Here is a 16,650-nt window from a genome sequence, read left to right on the forward strand (position 1 = left end):
TCCGATGGGGCGAGGGGAGGCGGACTCTATCAGAAATGGAATATAGATATTCATGACTATGTTTTCATTAGTGTATAATCACCTGAAACTAAGAATTGTTGTGTTTTCGTTAGCTTAGAATGAGCCCTTCATATCTACATAGGGAGCCGGTCCTCTTCACGGAGTCCACCATGTTGCACCACCATGTTTCTACAGAAACCCAGAACGGACAAACCAAACACTGGCTCTAGAGAGAGCCTTTCAGGTTTTTACGTTACCTGAAGGCCACCGTAGTTCTCTGACACGCTGCGAAACTGCGATAACGTGAGCCGCGGAGTGCAAAACCGTGGTACCGCCAGCCGCCGTCTCACCTCCGTTGCTTCTAAAGTAGTGTTATTATGGTAAGGATGGCCTCTGAACGAACAGCGTTACCAAGGATTTGCTCTCGGCTCTGTAGCTTTAAAAGGCTCTGCTATGCTATTTTCTAGCTTTGTTTGGCTGTTTGCAACTAGGTTTGTGTATCTGCTGATTGATGCTGGGTGTGTTTTGTCGTATATTTATGAGAGCTTTTTGGTGAAGAAAGGTGCCTACTCTGGGTAGTAGTGCAATTAATTAGAACAAATTAAATGGATTGAAAAGCTCCATAGAGTTAAGTAAACAAAGTCTCTATGGGTTTATCACACCGAGCAACACCTTTTACTTTACTACATATAAAACATTGATTCAGTGTTAATATACAAATATCGAGTAGTTTTAACTTTAGCTGTAAATATTGAGTTTATTTGCCATTTGTTTGCGAACATGCGCCTCTGCCTTGAACTCTGAAAAAGCTGTGGGTTATATCAGCCAATTTTCTCTTTCTGCCTCTGGAGCAGCTCTGAGAAATAAATGTTTGCACAGCTAAAGCTCCAATCTGCTCAGCATTACCTGAGCACTTTGTCAAAGTGTCATGGCAGTTGATGCAGTTTAAAAAACAAACAAAAAACCCACACATTCTCAGGTAATCCAGTCCATTATTCTTTCAGCCCGTCGATGCGTACACACCAGTGCTGGTCCAGCTCTCTGCTTGCTGTTAAAAGCATCACCAGAAAACAAGCTGGTCCCAGTAAAGTCAACCTGGATGATGGGTTTTCAAGCACTATTACCTTTGACACAGACTTGAGTCAGCTGCCTGTCATCAGTGTAAGGTTGGATTTGGAGATGTTGATTTGATCCTGAAGGCTTGGATAGTGTGTGACATCATGTATAATGTCAGGAGTCTGTGTGATTGAGGGCAGCCAGGGCCACACAGTGTGGCGACACGCAACGGTTGAGGCCTCGCCTGCTAACGGCAGAGTGTTGCTATAAGGTTTTTCCATACATGTGCTGGCTCGACTTGGTTTGACTCGACACATCAGCCCAGTCTGGTAGGGATTTGCATCTCCATTACAACAGGGCTACCTGCTCGAGGGTGTGTGTAACCACGGCCAAAGTAACAGCGGTAAAACGGTGGATTTCCTTTCCTGTAATCTTCACAATAAAAGTCCCCCGTCATTTTTGCTGCTTGTCCCTCTCTGCAGTACAGTAGACTTGTTTTTATTAAGAATAGCCGCTAACAAAGCTCCGCTAATTCAGAGATAAATATTTATTTTATCCATTTATTTTTCTTCACAATAAAAGTCCCATTATTTTGTTATTTAAAAGCTTTTATTGCTTTTTTCACAATCATGAAGCAGACTCAAACCTTGATAGTCCTGAATTGGACCCATTAGTCGAACACAACCTCCTCCCTACATATACTTTGTCGCTCTTTATATTACTTCTTCTATGATGACGACCACTACTACTACTAAATCTTTCCAATCATTTCATTTGCAGGTTTATTACAGTCCTGCGACAGCCACAGATACCAGATTGTTTTTCTTGTTTTTGTCTGAGCGTTTGATTTCATGATAGCTGTCAGGATGTAATGAGAATTTCAACTAATGTATTAAAAAAATATATTTGAACTACACTAAAAAATCCTACCTTTGAGCACAGATCTGTTTGTGGATGATAAATAATTAAAATACGGCTGAGCTATGACTATACATAAATATACATGAACAGGTTTTGCTGTCATTGAAAGGACCATGTTATGTATTATTGGGATTTCAATTTTTACTCTTAATTTCAGACATTTCCATTCCCAATATGGATGTGACTCTTGAAGAAACACTGAATCCTTTTAAGCTAATCTGCGCAAGGAGATAAGTATGTGGATGTTTTAATCTTTTTTCATTTTTGTTTCCTTTTTCATCAACCACCTTCTTGTTTTGTGGTGGGAAAGTTAAGCTTTTGGTATAAAGAAAATTGCAGATATAGACATATTCACAGTACAGTACCGATACTGTATGATGACGAGATGAAGAACGTGTCAATGCCAAACGCTGGGATAGAAAAAAAGAAAAACAACGACAGAGAAGAGAAGCTGAGTGTTCATGTGTGTGTGCGTTATGACGGAGGCAGAGCTACTGTATAACCCTGAGGGCACCTCACTGTCATTCCTTCAGATACAGCTGAGATAGATGATGGAAAGTACAAAAGAGCATCGCCGGTAGGGAAACTGAAAGAAAAAAAGCAGTGAATGAATGAATGAAAGCAAGTAAGACAGGAAGAGAGAGAGAAAGACCAAATGAATGAAGAAAGAGAGAGGGGAAAAGATTGATGTTTACTGGTGGAGAAACATCCTGCAGTGTTTGGAGTCAGACCAGCTGAAGAAATGCCACAACCAACTAACTGGAGCACACCGGCCCGATGTGCACATAAATCACGGCTGGAAATGCAATTATATGATAATTCACAGTACAATTCAATTCAGGGGGACAATTCAGATCCGCTCAAAAATGGCAACCCGATCACAACCCATTTGTCAACACCATTACATTAGCATAGAAATAAGTTTCTGTCCAGCACTTCTGCAGATTGCTGGGTGACTTGATACGTTCTGCACCGGGATGAAGAGACATTCAGAGGCGCCGCTTGACATTTGATGGCAACGGCAGTAAAAGTCAAGAGTTAGATGTTAAATTGCTCAAACTCCTGACATTCTCAAAGTATGGAGGAAAACCTATATTTAAAATGGATTTAACTAAATTCTTCGTTCCCAATGCTCAAAGAATAATGGTTTAACTCAAGATCACTTTTGAATGTCTTATATTTATAAAAGTGCTAATAAGAGATACTGATATTTAACCCCTTGAAACTCCGACGGCACACTGGCAGGCCCGGCCGCTATTCTGTATTTCAGAGGTTGTTGCAGGTTGAGTTTTCAGGATAGAGTGATACTGGTATCATATGAAACTAGAAAACCAAAAGAATCCATTGGTACCAACCGTGGGAAGATCGCTAAATAAAGCTCCAAAGTTACGCAAAATTTTGGCGAGGAAAAACTGGCATGGCGATTTTCAAAAGGGTCCCTTGATCTCTGACCTCAAGATATGTGACTGAAAATGGGTTCTATTGGTGCCTACAAGTATCCCTTTACAGACATGCCCACTTTATAGTAAATCACATGCAGTTTTTTGAATGCAGTACTAATGTGTTATTTTCGTCTATTCTATAAATGATATGTTTGAATATGTTTGCATACTGGGGTCCCTAAATAGTCTTGGAATTACATAAATTGGGTATCACTGTAAAGCTTGTGGATCCAATGAACCCAACTGTATTCATGTGTGATGATGGTAGTCCCCATAGTAGCCATTTCATATAGTGAGACAGTTATTTGAATTGTATAAAATGACCTGTGGTGACCTCTAGGATAATCACAGCCTTGACAATAAGGGGGTTTCTGAGCAGTTTACAGAACAGAAGTGCTCACCATCCAATCTGCGAAACATGCAAATCTTGCAGAAGTCTCAAAATGTCAAAAGTGTTTGATACAAAATCAAAGCATGGCTTTTTCTATGGTATTCCTCAAGGTCTTGGTGTCTTAATGTGGTATTTTGGAGGGATTACTGATAATTTTTTTATCAAGTCTTGAATGGTAAAAAATAGTAAATTTACCACCAAATCTGTGTAACAAATGGTATCAACCCAAAATGTATAATATTTTATAATTTATTTAAAGATAATTTCAATCAGATGCAAAAAAAAGGGCAAATTGTGCTGCAATTGTGCCGTACAAGGCATGCTACTTTTCATGTATTGTCAGGTGGAGCACATTTTCACATTCATGTGGCAGCCATTTGGTTTTAGTCATTGCCAGGTATGTTAATGACACAGCCATTTATTGTGATCCTGTTTATTGCCAAATCCAATTCTCATATGTATTACAAAAGGGCACCATGCTACAGCCTCTGATGTGTGCAACTGTAATCTGTGTATGGCTGCAACCCTTTTAAAAATGTTTTTACCAAGCCAATAATGAATGGCAGAGAGAAAGAACATGACCAGTTGTGCAGCAGTAACATCACCAGCATTACCAGTGTTGGGGTCTGCTAAACGTAGCAACACTACTAGTTTAACTACATTTCCCAATAGTGGTTGGATATTGTAGCTCTTTTCAAAATCATGTACCGTTTTCAGGGAACTATTTTTGTCACAAAGTAGTGTGTAGATGTTTTGTATTTCCTTGTGGTTGTTTTGTGCTTCTTTGTGTTTCTTTGTAGTAGTCTTGCGTTTTTTTGTGGTTGTTTTGCATTTCTTTGTAGTTGTTTTGCAGGTCTGCATCGGTTTGTGATCATTTTGGGTCTCTGTGATCGTTTTGTGTCTCTTTATGGTCAGTTTGCACCTTTTAGTGGTTGTTTTGCATCTTTTTGGGATCATTTGGGATCTCTTTGTTGACATTTCGGGTCTCTTTGTAGTCATCTTGTGTCTCTTCATGGTCAGTTTGCCCCTTCAGGTGGTTGTTTTGCATCTCTTTGTGGTCATTTTGCGTCTCTCTGTGGCAATCAAGCGTCACTTTGTGGTAATTTTGTGTCTCTTTATGGTCATTTGGCATCTGTGTGTGGTGGTACCACATCTCTTGGTAGTCGTTTTGTGTGTCTTTATAGTCATCTGATTGACTTTCCAACATGAAATATTACCAATCACTTCAAAAGGCTAAATGGTCAAGGCCCCCCCTGACCATTTAGGCCACTGGGCCTGAGCCTGATGGACCTGTTCGGTAATCCATACGTGCTAAATGCTGCCGTTATGCTGCTGAGCCTGAAAGATTAAAAACACTAACAACTAACTAAGGATTCTTTAAATGAGCTTTCAGTGGTCACAGTGTGTCCACAGGGGCCACAGTTAATGCTTCCCTGAGCAGCAGGACAATACTTATGAATATTCATGAGGTGAACCAGGGCTGCCTTCTTTAAAGGGCACTTCCACGTAAAATCATGCTTGAGAAAAAAAATATATTTGAAACATAATTAAATCACAAAGTTTCTAACAGTGCAATTCAATTATGTCTCAATGTTGAAACAGCTCAAAGAAATGACTTAGTTCCTTTTTGTGGATATGAGTAGACTGAGTCACTGCAGAATTTCCCATTATCCATCAACAAAATACAATTATGGGTGTGATACAGTCACTTTTCTGTTAATAATAATACCTTTACCATTTGGTTGAACGCTGAACAACATTAGACCTCTTGAGAAAGGCCATAAAGAGTAAAATTGCCTCTTCTGTGTTCCCAACATCCAGGCATTGAGGGTTACTGAATTTATTCTCCGCTCCTAAAATGAAATCTCCCAAAGAAAAACACTGTTTTTGTGCCTCTTTTCTTACCAGACAGACTGGATGAAAATGCAATAAAGATTTCCTCTGACTATCTTCCCTGTTTATCAATTTCTCTTTTCCTTCTTGTGGCTTTTTTTTTTATTATTTTAACTCGCCCTTTTTTCCCCCTCCCATTCCATCTCATTGCCTCTCTTTTCTTATTTCATTTGGTATTTATCTCTCTTCCTGGCTCTCTCTTTCTGAGAGCGCTGAAGCAATCTAAGCTGATTTGTTTGAAAAAACAGTGCAGTTTGAGGGGACAGTACAGTACAGAGGTTTGGAAAACACAGTCACACACACACACACTAGTCAGTTAAGACCCATCCTAAAAGAGCCCAGCTGTGACGACATTGATTTGAGTGACTGACATTGACAGAATATCTATTAGGACCCTTTTAAAGTGTACATATCTAAGCCCTGCATATATGAAGGTGGCAAAATCTCACCCTTCCTCGATCCGTCTCTTGCACACACCACGCAGCTATACACTATACTTTTCCCTGTGAATACACCCTCCGTTGGCTCGCAGCCTGGCTTTTTCTTTGTGTACAACACAGGGCTGGACTCGGAAACAAATGCTCTACCTCGCGCTGTCTGTGCAATGACATTGATGGCTGTAGCTCTGCCAGCGTGTTGTCGAGAGAGGACAGGAAAGTCTCTCGAGCGTGCCCAGCAACCAAACAAACTGCTGTTTGACTAACCTTGAATTACTGGCAATATCTGGCCCAATTAGCATAACAGAGGAGACCTTCTCTTTAGAAACACAGCGTCAATGTAAAGTCTGTACACTGTGTGTGCATGTGATGTTAAAGTGGCAGCAGGCGGTATATTTTTGGCATCATTCAGCATGTTGTAATTCAAGTGTTCTGAGAGATAACTAGACTTCTGCACCTCATCATGGCTCTGTTTTAAGGCTTTAAAAAAATCTATCCCGTGACGGGAGACTTTGACCAATCACAGGTCATTTTATTGAGAGAGTGACCGGAACTTGGCGTTCCTTCACCAGATTTCACAATGGCGGCAGTGTCACAAACTTTCTCATTTTACAGCTAAACCATGCACTACAAGATGATTCTGAAAACATTTGAGGAGAGAAATAGGCATTAACGTAACGTTATATTGATTCATATTTGATCAGCGCTGCCTAGTTTGACCGTTTGGTCGGAGTTTGCGAGTGATTGACAGCTGGCTCTCATAGACAGCAGATGGATAGCGGACCTCAGATCAGCTCTTACTGCTTGTTTTCCTCCGGTATGTGAAATCTTGCAGATGCCGTTAGGAGCACCGGAGGACACCGGAGGACACCGGAGGACACCGGAGGACACCGGAGGACACCGGAGGACACAGAGGCACATGATTTCTTTCAGGTTACCTGTTTCATGTACTACTGCAGAGCCACTGCATTTGAAGACATTTATGGGCTTAGCATGGTCCTCACGCTGAGCCACGCACCATCTACTCTGCAGCTGATGCATATTGTCTGCAACAAAGCATTGTGTTCATATTCGCACAGTTGTTCTTATGGGAGTTGCCGTCTTTGGTCTCTGACACTGAAGTGGGCGCTGTGGAAAAATCTACAGCAAGCTCGCAGAAGAGCTGGTATTGGCTTTGTTAAAACCTTTGCAGTGGAAGCATATTTCTTTTGAAGAGCATGTGTTGTTGTTTCTTCACATCTTTAAAAGATGTGTTGCCTATCTGTATTCCAGTGTATTTTTGAAGGAGTTGGAAGGCGGAGAGATTGGCCTTGGGGTATGACAGACCAACAACAGGCTAAGTACAGTACAGGGTCTGCGTACCACGGTTACATTATTCAGGCTGTTCTCCTACAAAAAGTAATGCACTGTAATTCTTATATATATCAGGCAAAATAAATTTGTATGTTATCCACAAATGCCTCATAGGGAGGAGGTCAGGGTGAATGGGTGGGTCAAGAAACATCAGCCTTTCACCCAGGAGACCGGTGTTAGTACCCCGTATGAAACCAGAAGTCAACGTTGATTTGTCACGTAACTTCCATACTTAAGTTACGTCACTTCCGGTGTTATTGTATCCCAAACCACATTCTTTTATTAAACTTAGCTAAGTAGTTTTTGTCACAGAACTTCTGTACTTAAGTTACACCACTTACGGTGTGGCGTATCTTAACCACGATTTTTTCCTAAACCGAGCTAAGTAGTTTTGTTGCCTAAACCTAACCAAGTTGTTTCCTGTGAAGACAGACCTTTATTTTTTAACAGACTGGAGCGGAAATGCCGTTGGACATTCGTAGGAAAATGCACAAAAATTCAAAATGAGGAGTAACTTTTTGTAAGATATCATGCGAATTGTTTGTATGAGAATATGTTGCGTTACTGCAGAGGTTTTTGGATGGGGTGTGAAGTCAGTTTGAGAACCGTAGGGCCGGCCTGACACATTTGCTTCGATAGATTTTGCCCATGGTGGTGGCTACTTAGTGCAAAAGAGCATTTTTGAAATTTGCCTGGCCAAAGAAAGAAGATATTACATATGAGAGGGGTTTTATGATGTTCATAATTGTACCTTCATAGTACCTTATGTTCCCTGCCCTGTGTCCTCATGTCCCCTTTGGTTTACTGCCTCTGAAAGAGTCTGTGTCTTAAACTGTAGTGTCATATATCACCTTACAGCTGCCTGTATGTTTCATTCGGCCTTCGCTGTCTACCAGTGAAATGAGAGCTCGGAGTAATCCATCTTCACTCTGACACCTGCCATTCGGTCTGAGCCGTAAACCTTACGCTGTCTGCTCAGGGAGTCCTACTTATCAGTTTAATATTCTAATTCAAATATGAAGCTAGAAGTTTTTTTTTTTAATTTCATTTCAAAATTGAATAATACCCCAGCCACCAAACAGGGCATCTTCTATTTCAGCTGCACACTATGAGATGATTGACATGGCAAAAAACTGAATTAATGTGTTCCATCACCTCACTACTTATTAAACACTGCTGATCCTTCCACTGTTAATATAAGCGTGTTATTCTTAAACTGACTTTTATAGCATCCCAAACTTGGAAACTATATTTGATGGTATCAAATTGATGAATGAATTGGTTGATGTAGAGATTTAGCAACATCAGTCATATACTATCAATAACACCAAAATATCCGCTGCTGCTGTTATTGATTATAATTTACAGTCTTTAATGCACATTCATTTCCTTTTTTTTTTATATGTACACATCATCTGTCACTGTCAATATAAATCCTAATCACTGTACATATAGATATCTATGCATGTACATACTGTACATAATCATCCAACCCATGTTTATCCATTCAGTATTTATTTCTTTGCACTATTTGTATTGTTTACATCTTACAAAACACTTGACTTGTATATAGACATTTTATTTTATTTCTCATTTTATTGTTTGTCATTGGTGCTGTTTATATATATTTATATATTATTTATATTAGGACTGTCAAAATTAGTGTGGTAATAACGCTAGCGTGTCGCTAAGGAGGCTAAATAACACTCCAAACTTGCGCTAAATTTTGGCAAGTAAAATCTGGCATTGCCATTTTCAAAGGGGTCCCTTGACCTCTGACCTCAAGATATGTGAATGAAAATTGGTTCTCTGGGTACCCACGAGTCTCCCCTTTACAGACATGCCCACCCTATGATAATCACATGCAGTTTGGGGCAAGACATAGTCAAGTCAGCACACTGAAACACTGACAGCTGTCGTTGGGCTGCAGTTTGCCATGTTATGATTTGAGTATATTTTTTATGCTAAATGCAGTACCTGTGAGGGTTTCTGGACAATATTTGTCATCGTTTTGTGTTGTTAATTGATTTCCAATAATAAATATATACATACATCCACTCCCATGTGGATAAGAGTATCAAATACTTGACAAATCTCCCTTTAAGGTACATTAATAACAGATAAAAAAAAAAAAAGTGCGATTAATTTGCAATTAATCCCGATTAGCTATGGACAATCATGTGATTAATGGCGATTAAATATTTTAATCAACTGACAGCCCTAATATATACACCTATTTTATCACCGCTTGCGTCCATAACAGTCCTGTCTATTCCTGCCTTTCTTTGTCCAGCTTCGTTGTCCTTGTCCCTCGCTGTTATTTCTATTTCTGTGTAAGTACGTTTAGAGCGATGCATAAAACCCGAGTCAAATTCAGTACTTGGCAAATAAAGCTGATTCTGATTCTGGGCTGCTGGCTGGTCTTCATTTGCCACCAGTTCATTTTCTAGCCATTGTGGATGAATGATTTATCACGGGCAACATTCACGCCTGCAGCCTTTAGTGTCTGTAAACAGGTCAGTGTAGACAGCAGCCTCATCTGTTACACTGACACTTAGTCGTTAGCCATGAGCCAGACTGTCGGCCTGAGAGATTAGCTGCTAGCGCACCGCTACTTAAACGCTCCGGGGGAATAGAAAACAGAGGCGGAATCCGACAAAATGTGTATGAGTGCGACATCGAACAGTTAGAAGTGAGTTTGGAGTGCTGTTTGGAGCGTGATGTTTGACAGATTTTGTAACCGCTATTCATCGGAAGGAAGTTGACCGAACATAGTTTTCCAGCAGTGCTTTGCTTCACACACACACACACACACAGCTGACTTGAGATCAGCTTGAGGTCCTAATTACCGAAACGGGGAGATAGGGATTTTTTTTTCATGAGCTGTAATCTGTTCTGATTGCTGATTGTTAATCCTAAATGAGTTGACGCAGAGCTTTCAGATTGTGACTCTCTCATTTGTGATGATTTCTGCATGATGATAATGGTCCAGGTGTTCAGTAGAGCAAAGATTCGTCTTTCTCTTTTCCCTTCTTATAGTCACACAAAGCCATGAATCGTGAGGTGATTGTCAGCATCATCAGACAGATACAAGTGGAACCTATTCAAAAGTACAGTATGATCTGGACTATGGGAATTCATTTTTACAATAAGAGCAACTCTTACTCACTTATCTAACGCATTTAATGTCTCTTTTATAACGGAGAGGCTTTCACTGAATACTCCATACCAACATAAGTACATATAAGTCCATATACATACCAACATACGTATATAAAAGAGATCGACTGATAGTGGATTTTTAAAGGCCGATATAATAACGATAGTTTGGAACAGGAAAAAAGCCTAGTCGGCTACTTTTGCATACGCTGTTTTTAATAAATCAGTTTTTTTGTCACTCTGAATTTACACTTAGTTTGTGATTTAATACTGTATACTAATGTTTTAGTCTTTCTCCTTTCATCTAAAGGACTTTGACTAGAACTATTTCCCCAGAGAAAATTAAGTGAACAATATTCCCAGAGATAAACTATTAATAATTCATGTGTCACAGATTGAGCCCGTGGGTTTAATGTAGCCAACAACTGCCCATTCACAATATCTGACGCACTGGCTGACCTATATGTCCCACGCTCACATCATTTGTGAACAGACATCATGAGGTTTTGTTGTAAAAGGGTCCAACACATGTATTACAAAAGCCATTTTTTCAAGGGACATAACAACCTTGAGTGTGTTTGGCTTGTGAATGAGTGGGCGGAGGAACAAGGCAACTAGCTGGGCAGTAGAAGAGCTGCTGTCCACCCAGAGTGGGAGGTTGATTTATTTGAAACTGTATATGCACAACCGCAGACTGTGGAGAGTCTGGGGAATGATTTGTTCAGTTTGATCTTTTCAACCCAGCACTAATACGGTCTTATGAGCACCTGTCTTGTGTCCTTTTGTGAGAGAAAAAAACCACTCTGAAGGGCATGACGTACTGCTAATTTACAAAGAATGGGGTGGTTAGGATGATGTCACAACAGTACCACTTTAAATGGTCAGCTTTTGGAGGTTGGTGTATCACGGGATGTCACAGGAGTCACTTGAGCTAGCGAGGACTTTAGTCTCCTCTCCGGGTGAATCCTCAGGTTCAGAGCCACAGGTTTTATTTCTGCCAGCAAGACAAACAGCAGCACGGCAGCATCGATTGAACCAAGTCAAGAGAGTACTCCTTTATTAGCTGAGCGACTGAATTCCAGTGGTAGGCTGGTTTCTCTCTGTGACATCAACACCATGATGATTTTGCTCCATTTTTCATTTTAAGCCACTTGAAGACATAATTAAATGACTAAATCGTTACAGGAACATGCTACAGGGCATGTCCACCGCTGCAAAATAATGTTACTTCAATAAACGTCAGTAAAATAATTGCCAACGACGTATGTATAAGATATGTATTAAAATATTGCACTGCACACAACTGTTTTTTTATTAGCTTTCTGGTGCCTGTAATTTCAGATATTGTACTGTCATCACCTACTGTATAATCATGACTAAAAGCATATCAGTATGTCATTTGGTATCCCATAACATTCATGAAGTCAAAACTGCAGCTACTGGTGACAAAGTTAAGAGCGAAAAACAACAACGTTACTGGGTGAGCGATCTAATCGACATAAGAGTCAGAGTTTGGGTGTGTCCCATTGTCACTCATGGGAAAAGAGACTGTAAAGACAAACTTATTGTCTGTGTTATTTATTGGTTTTGATGCGAATTATTCACACTCTACGGTGTTGACTTCATTAAGTCAGAAAGATTAGTGACGTGGTTTGATTTGAGTAAAACCTGATTCTAAGTTTGGTGCAGATTGGACAATGTATAGTCAATTTACAACACCATACGACACCGTTGGGTCCCTGGCACTTTCGTGCTTGGGCCCTAAATATCCATAAAATGTCACTTAGTGAAAGGTCGTCAGTTTACTCAATGATAGAAAAGGGGTGCTCTAATTAAGGAAAAAGGTTTGGAACCACTGGTAAAGAGCACTTTGAAATATTTCTGCAGCAAGGTGCCACCTCTGGGTGAGTTTCCCTGTAAGCTTTACAGCTCTTCTTTAAACAAACACAAGTGCTCTCAGCCAGGCTTTAAACTTTGCCACTGAGTGCCCTCTATACGTAGTGGGTCAGGATGCATTATGTATGAATACAAAAATCAATAAATATGTTCATAAGTTTGTTTTTGTGTCATTTTACTTCAAATTTATAAAATGAACTATTGATATAGGCACAACTAAACCCTTTCCCCCTGCTGCTGAAAAAATCCTCGATCAAACACTGTGATATACTGACCTTTACTTTGCCATTCAGTTACTCAAACAAACCCTGTTCTACTCCGGTTTATTCTGCAATCATTTAATGGATCACTTCCTTTGTGTTTCCTTAGAAAAGTGTTTAATCTATAAACATTCATGACTTCCTTCCTTTTATTTTAATTAGCTGAGAATGTGGGTTAGATTTTCACATCATTAGTGGACCGAACTTATGTTTAATTTGCAGCTGTTAGAGGAAACAGTATTCGGATATACTTCAAAAATCCCTCTCTAATGGGATTTATTCATGATTAATGCTCAATTTTAATATTAATAGACTGTGCTGTGGACCAAATTCTGCAGATTATACTGACACACTGCTTTGTAGGTTTACCATTAAGACAAACAGGCGACGGTATATTGAAATATGGAGCAAGACAATGGCCAAATGTAGGATAGCATTACTCTTTTTTCGCAAGTTTCACACAACTCAATCCTCTATGAATGCTGTAGCCGTGGGTTTGAGTTTGTACACTATGCATCAGTGATTTCTCCCTTTTCTCCCACACATATACACACACACACACACACACACATATCAGCTGAATACAGAGCGTGAGCAGTTATAGCCTCCATGGCGAATCAAAACAGAAAATCAAAGGTTACAGATGTCACATTGCTGGACTGGACACACCGTGTGATTGGCAGGTGACCTCTGAGAGTCCCAGCGACAAAAAACACCCCGGCAATGAGGTCATCGCACAAAAGAAAAGAAAAAATCATCTCACCGAGAACCACTTTAAGAGTGTAAACTGTGTCTGGGCACCCGATTTGACTGTTGTCAGGCCATTAAATAGGTGTTATCAGTCGCTATAAGCACCATAGATGTGGGTCATTAGGGGCCTACTACGCCTACTGCGTTGTAAAAGTGGAAGTGAATCTTAAAAGTAACACGTTCTAACATGTTGTAAAACTGAATGAAACGTCACATTTGAACACAAACAAAAAGGCTTCTTTAGGTTTAGGAAACAAAACTACAACTTCTTTAGGTTTAGGAAAAAACACTTAGTTAAGTTTAGGGGAAAACATCGTGTTTTGGGTTAAAAAAACTACGAATCCCATCCATCGTCACCGACATCCACCCCTTATGGAGTTTCACGCTGTCTATAATACAGCGCTTAACTTCCTCTTCTGCTCCTGTCATAATTACCACGGTCACTAGAGGTCGCTGTCGTGTTCTTTTATACCTTCTTTCAGTGATCTACCATGTGAATAGATGATAAAACCTGCTGGTGGTTGTAGTAGGCCCCTACTGAACCACATCTATTGGGCTAATAGCAACTGATGACGCCAATTTAATAGCCTGACAACAGTCATAACGGCTGGTCTGGAGCGGTTTCTCATCTCATTTAGATGTACTTTAACGTGACAGTAGTGAAAAGTGTCTTCAATATGTTCCCCACAATGTCTTCTCTTCACTCCATTCTGCTCTCACAAAGAGACAGCTGCACGCACACACACACACACCTACACACACACACACACACACACACACACACACACACACACACACACACACACACACACACACACACACACACACACACACACACACACACAGAGGTACTGGGTACTGTATGGTCATTATGGTTGATGGTTGGTTTCTCAGCATTATCTCAGGTAGCCAACATGCTGTTAATGGCAGCAGCACTTATCCCTGGAGAAACATAACAGCTTTTAAAACACACTCACACACACACATACACACCCCCACACACACACACACACACACACACACAAACACAAAACACACACACATACACACTATATTGCCCAGTAGGGCAGGGAATACTGAGCTGCCCATTTCACTTAAAGGCCTTTTCTTAGCACGATGCACGCTGCGTCTGTGCTGGCAGCTGCAGCTAAAGTACTTTAGCACCAGCCCCATGTGTGTATGCATGTGTGTAATGTGGTCCGCCTCCACTTCCCCTTCTCCTCTTGAGGTTATCTGCCTATCAGCACAACATGAACACACACACACACACACACACACACTCACAGAGTAGACAGGAGCTGGCGATGAGACAGCCTGGTTATATTGGAAACACTGCTCCCTGGTGGTGAATATACGGTACAACAGAAAAGGGAAAGAGGAACTCTCGGAGGCTGAAACATGGTATACCAAAGTATTCTATTAATCTGTGCTGTTCTATTAGCTTGTTGATATTCTTCTTTGTTTCTGAATCTGTATGAATAAATCCATTCAGATTCAGCATTGGCCTGCACTTCTTTACTCTCTTCACTAGCCTCTGGCTCCTTTAGGTAAACTAGCAGAATATAATTACATAAATGTTCATGATGTTCTCACAACACGTATAACTACATCCTCTTATTGTACTTCCTTTGAACAAAATAGTACTTTTATAGTACTGTTTATTCCTCATTTTGTGTCCTTCTTTATGCCAGCGGTGTACTGCTGTGGAACCACATCAATTTCACTGAGTGCATGTTATTTTCTAAAAAAATTCCACACTCCCAAGAGAAGTGGACCATCGTGCTAAACGCCCAGCCCGGTCGCACGAAAAGGCGTATGAATGACACAATGATTCGCAACCCATTTAGCGCGCAACAGTGCCTGAAAAGGGCTGGTACTCACCAGTAAAGAGGAGCGGCACCCTTATTTCTTTATTGCGCTCCTAGTGAATCTAGGTGTTCATCCCTAAACACCTCTGTAACTGTGTCTCTGTGTAAACACATGCTGAGAAAACAGCACTGAAAATGCCTTTGTTATTCCTTCTCATTATCCAATTTAATCTGTACAACAGATATCATATTTTAAGTTGATTTTATTGTAGCATATACGTAATACTATATTTGTGTACAATTTGATTTGATCAATAGCTACAGAAAGTTTTTCTTAACCAAATATACATTACAAACTGTGGAAATGTATGCTGTATGTAGGCCTAATATGTAATGAAATGTATCCAAAATACATTTGAAGTATTACCAAGATATATGTATGTATATAAATATATCCAAGACACAAGCAATGATCATGTCATTCAACTGCTGAATTAGGGTACTGGTACCTTTTTTTGGTCCAATTTAGGCACTGACATGCAATAAGAACGCTGTTCTTCCTTGTGGCGGTGTTATTTGTACGCCTTGTAGTCCCTACTGACAGCAATGTAAATGCATCCGCGTAAATATGTTACACTCAGAGCTCGTGACGTAGAATAAAAAGCGAGAAAGACTGCTTATGGCGGGCGTGATGGGAGGTGGATGGGTCCAACAAACACACAACTTCTAACCAGGTGACTGGTGTTCGAGACCGGTGTTTCGTTTTAGGAAGTTACGTCTGTGACATGTTTTACGTTCTTATTTTAAGCCCAACCATGATGTTTTCCTAAACTAAGTGGTTTGTTGCCTCAACCTAACTGCGGATGTTACCGTAGTTTTGTTGCATGACGTTCAAATGATAACTGAAAAGCCTAAAATGCGTCCTCATGGCATGATGAATGTCCTTGTAATGTCGTGGTATTTATACGCTTTTCCATGAAATTGGGTTGAAATGCCACACAGGCAACTATAGCATATTCATAACATTAACGTTAAGTTGCATTAATATGAAGCTTAAATAGTTGGTTGTCAATGTTGAGATTAATTGTCAGCCATTTAATCTCTAGTTCAACCTTCTTTTCTTTATATTCTGCGATAGTAAACTGAATATTTGAATATTTCATAGTAAATAAGCGAATGGAAGATGTCACAGGGAAGATGTATGTGAAAACTTCAATTTTTTTTTTTACATTTTATAGACCAAACAATTAAGTGATTGAGAAAACAATGAGCAGATGCAGTGTT

At 40.0% G+C, this 16,650-nt stretch overlaps 1 long non-coding RNA gene across 1 annotated transcript in view; it reads right to left on the reverse strand.

Annotated features, from left to right (window-relative positions):
- LOC141774362 (uncharacterized) overlaps positions 1-16,650 on the reverse strand; it is a 28,967-nt gene continuing 12,317 nt past the window's right edge. Inside the window, exon 3 of the long non-coding RNA XR_012595317.1 lies at positions 1-26. This is a non-coding gene — a long non-coding RNA (uncharacterized LOC141774362). The remainder of the gene's footprint in view (positions 27-16,650) is intronic.

The sequence above is a fragment of the Sebastes fasciatus genome, chromosome 9 (genome assembly GCF_043250625.1).
Source record: "Sebastes fasciatus isolate fSebFas1 chromosome 9, fSebFas1.pri, whole genome shotgun sequence".
Lineage (NCBI taxonomy): Eukaryota > Metazoa > Chordata > Actinopteri > Perciformes > Sebastidae > Sebastes > Sebastes fasciatus.